At 42.1% G+C, this 9506-nt stretch overlaps 1 pseudogene; it reads left to right on the forward strand.

Moving 5' to 3' along the window:
• Positions 1 to 231: 231 nt before the first annotated feature.
• On the forward strand, positions 232 to 308 carry LOC132666206 (U6 spliceosomal RNA; annotated as a pseudogene).
• Positions 309 to 9506: the final 9198 nt, after the last annotated feature.

Genomic DNA, 9506 nt, shown 5'->3' on the forward strand with positions numbered 1-9506 from the left:
CTCCGCTCATGCTCTTTTTTTTTTTTTTTTTTTGGAATCTAATTTCTCTTTGAACCCACTCTGCTCTAACTTGATCTCTATTCTCGGCAAATGACTTTGACTTTTACTGTACTGAGAGCAAAGAAAAAGAGGCAGGGAACAATATAATGGGAATTCTCGTGATTTCCTGTAGCCCTGTGCTTAATTCTATCAGCCTCCCTGTTTCCCCCTTCTCTGTTCTCACTGTGGCGTGTGCGCGCTTCGGCAGCACATAGACTAAAATTGGAAGGATACAGAGGAGATTTGCATGGCCCCTGGCAAGGATAACAGGCGGATTTGTTCTCACTGTGGCATAATGAGCCCCCAGCCCCACCTCAAGGCTTTATCTTCCCTCTTTTTTGCTGGATCTCCTCCAATTTCACCTTCATCCACTTTCCTCAGTCTATGTTAGTGTTTCCGTCTTTAAAGGAATGTTTGCCATGACCCCTAATTGCGTTCAGTATTTCCATCTCAACGAAAGAAACCTTCCCTGGGTCTGGGTTCTAGGTTGACATGGCTCACAGCCTATGTTCTTCCTTCCCTTTACCGCCAAGCTTCTCAGAAGAACCCTGTTTCCTGCTTCATTCTTCAACCAGTAATCTGACTGCCGCTCTCCCTCTTCGTGGAAACTAGTTTTGTCGAGATCATCTATGATTATTCTGTTTTTGTGCCCAACGGCCACTTCTAGTCTTTATCTAGTCTTTATTCTAGTCTTTATTCTAGTCTCAATCTGTTCGATTGCCCTCAGAGAGTTCTGTTCACGAACTCCTCCTGTTTAAAATATTCTTTTCTTGGGGCGCCTGGGTGGCTCAGTCGGTTAAGCGTCCGACTTCGGCTCAGGTCATGATGTCACGGTCGGTGGGTTCGAGCCCCGCATCGGGCTCTGTGCTGACAGCTCAGAGCCTGGAGCCTGTTTCAGATTCTGTGTCTCCTTCTCTCTGTGACCCTCCCCCGTTCATGCTCTGTCTCTCTCTGTCTCAAAAATAAATGTTAAAAAAAAAAATTTAAAAAAAATATTCTTTTTCTCATCTTTTGAGATTTCACACGCTCTTTGATTTCCTTCTACCTCTTTGCCTACCAGTCTCAGGATCCTTTGCCAGCTCCTGTTCCTATAACGTGGCATTCCCCAGGCTTCTCTCCTGGGATTTTTGTCGCGTCTCAATTCATCATCCTCCTGGTGGACTGCAACAACTTCCAAAGTGTCAGGGATTAGGGAAGCCCGAAGCCATGACTCCAGTCCAGTTTCACTCTGAATTCTAAGCTTCCACAGACTTCTGCCCAGCAGATAATGTCCCTTAAATGTCTCCTCAGCCTTTCAAGCTCAACGTGTTTACATATAAAGCTCTCAGCTTCTCCCAAATTATAATTTCCCCTATTTATCCTATCCCAGTGAGGGGACCTACTTCTTACTCAGTTGCCAAAACCAAAAAAACACTGGGCGTTGCCTTAGGCTCTTCCCTTCCCCACAGATATGCACTGTTGACATATCTAAAGGCAACATCAGAGCCCTACGGCTTTCGTCTCTCACTGATTCTGCCTATCATGTCACTGAGGTAACTACCCCATCTGCCTCTGACCTCTACCTGCCCTGGGCCTGGCCCCTCTCCACCCCACCCCCTTGGGCGCTCACAGCAGTCTTTCTACCACCCAAACAAAATGAAAAATTCACTCCCCTGACTAACATTCTATTCCATGATGCTTGTTATGCTATAACAAGGCACATCCCAATCCTTCTGCTTTGTGGATTAATAAGTTTTATTTCCCTGTCCTAATGTTCTGTGATTGAAAACCCAAAAAACTGCAGAATGGAATGCCCCATAAATTCGCAGGTTACTGGCACATACTTTTGCCTATTCGTTTCCTTTTCCCAGGAGCAACTGTCCCTTCTCCCTCTCGAATTCATCTCACTAATTCTTACTCACCAGATGTCAACTTCCAGCTCACCTCCTCTAGGAAGATTTCATTGCCCTTTCCCTCTCTTTTTTTTCCCCCACTGACTAACTGTCCCCCCATGCAGGCACTCTAGTTTTTACTATAAATTTGATATTCAATAATTAATTGGTGGTGGGGTCCTTCTTGTTCTTCTTCATGTTCTTGTTCTCCCCGTCCCCTCCTCCTCCTCCTCCTCCCCCCTCCTCCTCCTTCTTCCTCCTCCTTTTCTTTCCTCCTCCTTGCAGGGAGAGAAAAGACACCTTTCGCCTTTGCAAGGTGAACATCAGTTAGGATGAGTTAGTATCCCTCTTTACCGTTGTTCTATGGAGACTGAAGATGTGTGGCCTCATGGCCTTTAACAGTGGTGTTGGGGTAGTAACCTAGAAGATGCCCGGGGAATGGAGGAAATTCCTCTTGGATGACTGCAAGGAATGCTAAGGAAGGGGAAGGGGAAGGCAAATGCTAAGCCAGAGACCACCCAAAACACAGTCCCTACAAACTAGTGGAATTACTCTGGGCCCTTCTACGACGTAATATTCACAAAAATAAAGAATTAAACATAAAGAACATGTATGCCGAGTTGGCTCACATGTTCCGGCGACCTTGATTGACATGGAATGTATTATTTTCTCTACTTTTAAGGTCAAATGCTTATGGGTTCTAAGTTGTACCTAAAATTTGTATCCTTTGCTTGTGAGAAGAACATGAAACTCTTTATTTTATTAACACTACATAATATGCTTTTCAAGTTGTCAGGACGGTAAATATTCAAATGAAAAAAAAGCCTTTGTGCTTTAGTAACATGCACACCCTTTGTTCTGGATAATGAGCACAAATATAAAAGCCTAATTATCACTGCTGTTTTACACTCCATGGAGTGTTGACAACCTGTGAGACACCTTATAGCGTATAGGAAAAATACAGTGTGTGACCTGAATGAAGATTGATAGTCCTTTAAGAGGACTGATTTTCAACTGGTCACCCAACATGCCATAATATTTGCTAAAATTGTTTCAAAGAATAATTCTTGTCCTTATTTTTATTATTATTGGTAGCAAGTAATAGGTATGATACATTACGCGATGTCAGGTTAGTCTTAAGTGTTAAACATATAAAAACAAAGATACTATTTATGAGGTGTATTTTAACAATTTATTTTCTAGATTGATAGCCGTGGCCAATTTGATAGGAAGTACAGTGTTCTGAGCTGCCAAAGCAGTGTTCGATCCAGCCAATGAGATGTACTTGTAAGCCTGACCCTCTGCTAAGTTTTGTTTTTTGTTTTTTGAATATTTATTTTTAATTGGTTGAGAATCCCAAGTAGGCTCCGTACCGCCAGCCTAGAGCTACAAGGGGCTCAAACTCATGAACCCGTGAAATCATGAGTCAGATGCTTAACCGACTGAGCCACCCAGGCACCCCCTCTGCTAGGTTTTGAGGTTGCTGAGACAATTGTGGCCCGGTCTCTGCCTCACCACTCCTATCTTAAGCTGTGCAAGTTAACCCATTACAATAACAGAACCATAGGCAAAGTTAGAAGAAGTTTCAAGACCGGTGTGAGCAGTTGCCTGAGAACAAGTGGTCTTAGTGAAGTAAGTGAATTAGGAGGATAAAAAGAGGCAGACAGGAAAAAGAATTGGTAAGGAAACTAGAGAATCAAGAACATCATTGGGGCTCCTGGGTGGCTCAGTTGGGTGAGCATCTGACTTTGACTCAGATCATGATCTCGTGGTTCATGAGTTCGAGCCCCGCCTCGGGTTCTGTGCTAACAGCTTGGAACCTAGAGTCTGTTTTGGATTCTGTGTCTCCCTCTCTCTCTGCCCCTCTCCTGCTCATGCTCTGTCTCTCTTCATCAAAAATAAACATGAAAAAATATTAAAAAAAAATAAAAGAACACCATTAACAAAGTTATTTAGTAATTTGTTGTCTAAACTGGAACCCTTTTGATAGTGAAAAGGAGTTATTTATAATTCTGCTGGAACAGTAACCAATACTGGGTAAAAGGGGACAAATGATCACTCTAGTTATATGCCATATTCATGTGATGGGGAGTAGCTAAGCTTTCAGATTGGAGAGGGGCATGAATAAGTTTTCATTCTTAAGGTCATTTTTGGTAGCAATGGGGGTAGATAAGTAGGAAGAGACAAAGAATGGGCAGAGTGATCACTTAGTTCACGAACATTCTCCATCCCTTAGGTGACAGTGCTGAGAGCTTCAAGAGGCAATAGATCTGAAATGTATTTAGAAGTCAGAATCAGTAGGACTGGTGACTGGACCCGGAATATTAAGAGGAGGAAATATTTTAGGATAATGGCATGGTTTCTGGGTTGGGTGACTGTCTCGATGATGGTACAACCAATTAATATAAAGATCAGATCTAAGTCAGTAGGAACTGATGGAGGGAGAGCATACAATCAGTGTTGGAGGCTAAGCTTTATTTTTGGGGGGGACCCAGAGTGATAGAAATGTCTGGGACAGATGTTCAGAGGAAAAGTTAAGGCTGTGGATGAACACATGAAACTATCATAATTATAAAACTACTTGGCTTCAGTTGAATTGTTCTCATTGTCAGTTCTTGCTTGAATTCCTGGAAGAGCCTCCTTGGCTTTTCAGGATTAATTCCCTTAATGTTAGTGTGTCTGTTAGAAATACAAGTCTAATAATACTTCCTATTGCATTCTTGTTGTATAGCAAATGTCTTCTGTAGACATCTTATTGGAGAATATTTATTTGTTTGTTTTCATAGCTCTCTTTCAAACCATTTCACACAGGTGGTTTTCAAAGCAATCACAGATGAAATCTGTAGGATTCTCGTAGCCCACTGACAGACATTGGACAATGCCACTTAGCAATATTATGTTTGAGGGTATGAGCCATACCCTACATTCTATTCTATGGTGTCATCTGTCATTGTCACTGAGGCATATTTAGGTATGTTGTAATGAAACCATCTACCTAGAAACACTACTGTAAGCTCAAAAATACAAACTCTTTTTTTTTAATGTTTATTTATTTGAGAGAGAGAGAGAGAGAGAGAGAGAGAATGCAAGTGGGGGAAGGACAGAGAGAGAGGGACACAGAATCTGAAGCAGGCTCCAGGCTCTGAGCTGTCAGCACAGAGCCCAATGGGGGGCTCGAGCCCACAAACTGTGAGATCATGACCTGAGCCAAAGTTGGATGCTTAACAGACTGAGCCACCCAGGCACCCCTCGAACATACAGACTCTTATTAGTTTACTGTTCAAACCCTTGGTGCTTAGTAAGACCCTTGGTGCTTCTAAAGGTGGGAGAATTCAGGTAGCAACAGATGTTCTTCCAATGTATAATCTTTTTTTTTTTATTTATTTATTTATTTTTTTTTTTTAAATTTTTTTTTTTTTTCAACGTTTATTTATTTTTGGGACAGAGAGAGACAGAGCATGAACGGGGGAGGGACAGAGAGAGGGGGAGACACAGAATCGGAAACAGGCTCCAGGCTCTGAGCCATCAGCCCAGAGCCTGACGCGGGGCTCGAACTCACGGACCGTGAGATCGTGACCTGGCTGAAGTCGGACGCTTAACCGACTGCGCCACCCAGGCGCCCCTTCCAATGTATAATCTTAATTACAATTATGTTCATCTTGGCTGAGCTGATGTAGCCTTGCCCTGTACAACTCTTTCAATTTCCGCCTCTGACCTTGCTATGAACACATTTTTTCCCCATTTTTTCCTGGCTCACTTGCAAAAGCTTTCCCAAGTTTGTGTAGTATGAACCTTTATTAGTGGACAACATCTTTAAGTGGTTTTTAATTAAGTAAGTTAATTAAGTAATTAATTCTGTGGCAAATTTGATGATGTCACTCTCCTACTTAGACTGTTTCAGTGACTCCCAATGTCCCTAGGATAAAATTTAAACTCTTTGGCACGTTATATAGAGCCACTCACAATAGGACTTGGATCTAACTTGTTTGATCTCAACCTTCTCTCCCCCATCTTTCTGTCTAGTCATATGGGTCTCTTTACTTGCATTATACACAAATGGTCCTTTTATCTCTCATTCTGGGTCATGATTTCATTCTTTGTTCCTTTTCCCAGTTCACTCTTACGTCCTTCTCCCTAAATCTCACCTGTCCTTCAATATTACTCTTAGGTATCACTTCCTCTGAGAAACATTCTTTGTTTCCCAAACTGAGTTAAGGGACTCTCCTACTTGCTCTTAGAGGACTCTGTGCTTATTTCTATGCTCGCAGCTAACCATGCTCTTTATTAAATATCTGGGATCAACTTGTCTCCTTGCAGAAGACAGTTCCTTGAGGCTGGGAACCATGTTTTCATCTTAATATCCCCAGCACCTCGCTCAATACCTGGAACATGGGAATTGTTCAGTAAATGTTTTTTGAGTGCATTGAATGAGCAAAAGAATAAAATTGCACTGGGTGATGTATGGAAACCAATTTGACAATAAATTTCATATTAAAAAAAAAGAATAAAATTGCTCCCTGTGGCATCCTGCTCCCCAGAATTCTAGCATTCCCTGCCTCCCTCCCTCCCTCCCTCCCCTGTCCCTCTGAGCTTTCCTCCCAAGGCCATGGACACTGCATTCCCTCTACCCTCCCTAAGCCATATTCTTACTCAAGCTCAGAGCAGTTCTGGCTCTTGTGACCCATTTTTCCATGCAGTTGTCTCTGGATTATAGAATATTGTTTTAGGATTTCACTTTCTCGGGCTAGCCACAAATGAAGAATCTCCCTGAGTAATTTTTTCACACTTCTAAAGGAACATATTTTCAGTCAACATATAAACAGAAATGATTTCTAGCACCTTGTTTGTGTCTGAGCCATGCCGAGCTTTGTATATAAAGCCCTAGAAAAAAATATACAGCTGACCCTTAAACAACATAGGTTTGATCTGCTCCGGTCCTCTTATACATGAATTTTTTTTTCAATGAAGACAGTACTGTAAATGTATTTTCTCTTCCTTATGATTTTCTTAGTAACATTTTCTTTTCTCTAGCTCACTTTATAAGAAGCATACAGTACATAATACATATAACATACAAAATATGTGTTAATCAATGTTTATGTTATCGGAAAGGTCAGTGATAGGCTGTTAGTACTTAAGTTTGGGGGGAGTCAAAAGTTACATGCAGATTTTCAACCGTGTGCGGGCTTGAACCCCTCACCTTCTTGTTCAAGGGTCAACTGTACATGTCCCTTTTCACATGTAAGTACTATTGTGTGTTTATACAGCACTTTGAGAACCGCATTATTTCATTTTATTTTAGTTAGTCCTCACAGGTAATGAGGTAATGAGGTAATCAGAGCAAATTCTAGTTTTCCATATTTTAAAGATAGAGAAAGTGAGGCTGTGAAAATAAAAATGGCTGGTTGATAAAGAGCAGTTAATACCGAAACACCTGTCTTTGTCTCTAGATTCCATTTACTTTCCACTAAACCAAGCAGACGGATGTCTTCTGTCATCCCTGTGTTATTCTTACATAGTTATTCTTACAGAGTTATTCTTACATAGTAAGCATAGTTATTCTTACATAGTAAGCATAGTTATTCTTACAGGGCAATGTCTGGAGATGCATGTGTGCTTTGGCATCAGCTTCTCCCAACTCATCTTTTCCCAAACCCTTCCAAGAGGAATATTCTTGACTGCATCACCATGTTCCTAAGCAAGAAGACCAACGGGAGCTGCACTTCTCATATGGATTCTTGCGTTGTTTCGGAGGTGATAGTGGAAAGTTGGAGAGCGCCCACCCCTCAGACATGTGTCAAAAGCTATCATAGCCATAGATAATCATGTCACTGGCCCAGCTTCCTGACAGCTGTATGTCTTAGGGGGTGGAGGAGACAACGAAGAGGTCACTACTTTGGGCATAGTTTTAATTCAAAGAAGGGATTTATTTGTGAGTGAGAAGGATAAGGTGGAGACCTGAGGAAACATGGCCATGCCATCTTCCAGCAACCAGTCTCCATCTGAGGAAGTGAAAATAGCATCAGCAGTTTGTTCCAAATGCAGAGTGCTGGTTTCCACCTCCCAGAGATCCTTGGGGTCTGAGGGGGTGTCTCAGGTTCTGCATTATCAGGTATACCTGGAGGGTAACTAGAGGATAGACTTTAACGTTGAACAAAACGGTGTAAGAGACACTTGCTAGAGTCTGTGAAGGAATGTAACAAGAAGGTATTTTGGGTTGACTGTCTTGGGCTCATCTAACTCTATTACTACCTCGGGAAACATCCTTAATGGTGTTAGTTCCTTCATCTGGAAATCAAGGACCTCTCCAGAAACAGAAGCAGAATACCTCCTATCTGATGAGTCATGTAGACGCTCTAATTATGTTTGTAAGGAGGCTTTATAAACTGTTAAACCCAGTAAGGTGATAGTGGCATTCTAATGCTCTACTTGGGTTTGCCCTCCCAGCAACCATCTGTGGTAAGATTTCCAAAGTTGCAAAGAAAACTCCTTGATTCTATGCCACAAAACTCTAGAGGGAGAAGAGAGCGGGTGAGTGTCAGCTTTCAAGGATTAAATCCTGCTTGTAATACTGGCTTTGACTTCAGCAGGGAAGAAAGGGTCATGGGACCTAAAGAACCCATCTCACCTGATGAGTCAGAGAGCCCCCGATGAGCACACAATTTAAAAATCAGCTGTATAATAGTGCAAAGGAAATAAAATACCCAAGGACAAATAAAAGTTTACAAAATTCAGTCAGGAAGAATCTGGAACAAAAATACTGGACGTTTGCAGAAACGCCGGGAGTAACCACAAGGGTCATTTTATTTATGTGTAGCGTACTAGTTTTCTATGACTACATAAAGGTGTACCTCAAACCACCATTTATTATCTCATAGTCTCCACGGGTTGAGAGTCTGAGCACAGCTTTGCTGAGTCCTCCACTCCAGGCCTTGCAAAGCTACCATCAAGGTGTTGGTTGGACTGTGATCTCATCTGAGGTGAGCTCCCCTCCCAAACTCCTGGTGGTTTGCTTTTTCAGGGCCGGTGGAAGAGACTGAGTTTCTGCTGCTTCCAGCTTCTGAGATCGGGGAAAGCCTAAATCTTTTTAATGGGCTCCATAGGTTGGATCAGGTCTGACTAGAGCAATCTTTCCTGAAACACATTCAAAGTCAACTGATTAGGGACCTTAATCACATCGGAAAAATCCTTTCTGTTTTGCCATATGAGGTAAAACAATCACATGAGTTACATTCTATCAATTTTGCTATATTCTCTTAACTAGAAGCAGATCACAAATTCCACTCACTCTCAAGGCGATGGGATTGCCAACGATATGACTCATTAGGGGACATCCAGGATGTGTCTGCCACATTTGGAGACAGAAGACCTCCTTCCGTTCCATAGAACATCTACTAAGAACACAGGATGTACCAGGTACGGCACTAGAATCCTGAGACGACTGGTAACTTTGTCTGTCTGTCTTTGGATAGTTTGCAAGGCACAGGCCAGAGGTTTGGGGCCAATGAAGAGAAAACAAATGTCTGTCTTTGTTTCTAACTTCTTCTGAAAACACTGTGAAGGGGGATAATCTTCCAACTGAAAACAGCAGACATG

This window comes from Panthera onca, chromosome D3 (genome assembly GCF_046562875.1).
Source record: "Panthera onca isolate mPanOnc1 chromosome D3, mPanOnc1 haplotype 2, whole genome shotgun sequence".
NCBI lineage: Eukaryota > Metazoa > Chordata > Mammalia > Carnivora > Felidae > Panthera > Panthera onca.